This window comes from Tiliqua scincoides, chromosome 2, assembly GCF_035046505.1.
Source record: "Tiliqua scincoides isolate rTilSci1 chromosome 2, rTilSci1.hap2, whole genome shotgun sequence".
In the NCBI taxonomy this organism is placed as follows: domain Eukaryota; kingdom Metazoa; phylum Chordata; class Lepidosauria; order Squamata; family Scincidae; genus Tiliqua; species Tiliqua scincoides.
Genome location: NC_089822.1, coordinates 4,381,659 through 4,383,911, shown reverse-complemented (window position 1 = coordinate 4,383,911; position 2,253 = coordinate 4,381,659). Strand labels below are relative to the sequence as shown.

At 44.7% G+C, this 2,253-nt stretch overlaps 1 pseudogene; it reads right to left on the bottom strand.

The window, feature by feature from the left end:
* Positions 1 to 1,777: 1,777 nt before the first annotated feature.
* Positions 1,778 to 1,897, bottom strand: LOC136643267 (5S ribosomal RNA; annotated as a pseudogene).
* Positions 1,898 to 2,253: the final 356 nt, after the last annotated feature.

The following is a 2,253-nucleotide window of genomic DNA, read 5'->3' as shown; positions in this document are numbered from 1 at the left end:
CCTGGAAAAGGACTGGAGGCAGCCAAGAATTCCGCAGGAAAAAAATATGACCAGTGCTGTTTTGGTTGGCTTCTTTATTTATTATTAGCATCCCTCAACATTCCAACTTTTTGATTTATTTGTTAAAAATATTTCAAGGTTTAATTTCTATTACAAAATAGAGATTCCATGTCAGGGACTCCAAGGCTTCAATGAGGAACCACAGACACTAAGGCTAGAACACAGTATAGCAAGCTACCGAGGTTTGTGGGTGCTCCTTAGTGGACCATTCAATGTTCTCCTGGTTTGACATTGGCCTTGCAAATACTGATTGGGGGCAAAATTTTATTTTGTTTAATTTAAAAGTCCCTAATCCTAACTTTTTGTTTGTTTGTGGCCATTCCGTCTATTCACAGCACCTTTTCCTACTATCAGAAAACTCTGATCCCAAACCTCCACTGCCTTGTGGCTACATCCAGTTATGGAAAAGGCTTCAGGAGTCAACCTCGAGGCAAAATCTGGAGCCGAAGTCCCTGAGGCAGTTCATGGCTGAACACGGTCACGCTCTGGCAACTCCTGTGACGCCGCTGGAACCAACCGTATTGGCCTCTGCCTTTCCATTGGGCCATTTCAGCGATGTGGAGAGGGGGGATTTGCTGCATGGGTAACAGCCTATCCTCCATACCTGCTTTACCCAGGCTTCGCGCACTGGAGAGGACACTCTGTTCCAGAACCACCATTCAGAGCGTGACACCATAGTCTTCCAAGACTGAAGGATGGGATTCTATGCTTGGGATCATTAGGAAGGGTATTGAGAACAAAACGGTTAGTATTATAATGCCGTTGTACAAATCGATGGTAAGGCCACACCTGGAGTATTGTGTCCAGTTCTGGTCGCCGCATCTCAAAAAAGACATAGTGGAAATGGAAAAGGTGCAAAAGAGAGCAACTAAGATGATTATGGGGCTGGGGCACCTTCCTTATGAGGAAAGGCTACGGCGTTTGGGCCTCTTCAGCCTAGAAAAGAGACGCTTGAGGGGGGACATGATTGAGACATACAAAATTATGCAGGGGATGGACAGAGTGGATAGGGAGATGCTCTTTACACTCTCACATAATACCAGAACCAGGGGACATCCACTAAAATTGAGTGTTGGGCGGGTTAGGACAGACAAAAGAAAATATTTCTTTACTCAGCGTGTGGTCGGTCTGTGGAACTCCTTGCCACAGGATGTGGTGCTGGCGTCTAGCCTAGACGCCTTTAAAAGGGGATTGGACGAGTTTCTGGAGGAAAAATCCATTATGGGGTACAAGCCATGATGTGTATGCGCAACCTCCTGATTTTAGGAATGGGTTAAGTCAGAATGCCAGATGCAAGGGAGGGCACCAGGATGAGGTCTCTTGTTATCTGGTGTGCTCCCTGGGGCATTTGGTGGGCCGCTGTGAGATACAGGAAGCTGGACTAGATGGGCCTATGGCCTGATCCAGTGGGGCTGTTCTTATGTTCTTATGTTCTTATGCCAACAATGTTCCTACTATTCTTTGTTTTATATTCTCCTTTTTGTTCCTCCTTGAAGATTCCAGCCAATCAGAGATAGCAGACCTAACATCATAACACTAGGTAGCCCATCAGATTTAGCAATGTGCTAACACCACTTAAGGTGTAATGTTAGAGGGAGAACCATGTTTCATGTGACAGAGGCAGTCCAAGTTGATCAGGAATCCCATTCATTTTTTTTTGTTTAATTGTTTGCTCTTGGGTGGTTGGCAACCTTCAGTCTCGCAAGACTATGGTATAAGTCTACAGCACCCGGTATTCCCAAGAGGTCTCCCAACCAAGTACTAACCAGGCCTGACCCTGCTTAGCTTCCGAGATCAGACGGGATCAGGCATGTGCAGGGTAACAGTGGCTGCCTTAGGTGAGTTGCCTGAAAAATAGAAAATCTTTTTTTTCTCCCACTTGATATGTTTTTAAAAGCTAAATAGATATTTTGATACGGTTTGCCTCTAGACCTGCCTTAAACTGGAGGATATGTCTCTGGACCAACTTCAAACAGCTTTATAATACAGGTTCATAAAATTAGGAATGATGGTGTAAAGAAAGTGGGCAAAGATACCTTTTTCTCTCCCTCTCTCATAATCTTAGAACTCAGGCTTATCCCATCAAATTGATTGGCGGGAGACTCAGGACAATCAAAAGAATGTTGGTTTTTTTTGCTCTCACCAAGATGATTCATTGCCACAAGATGTGATGATGGCCACTAGTTGAGATAC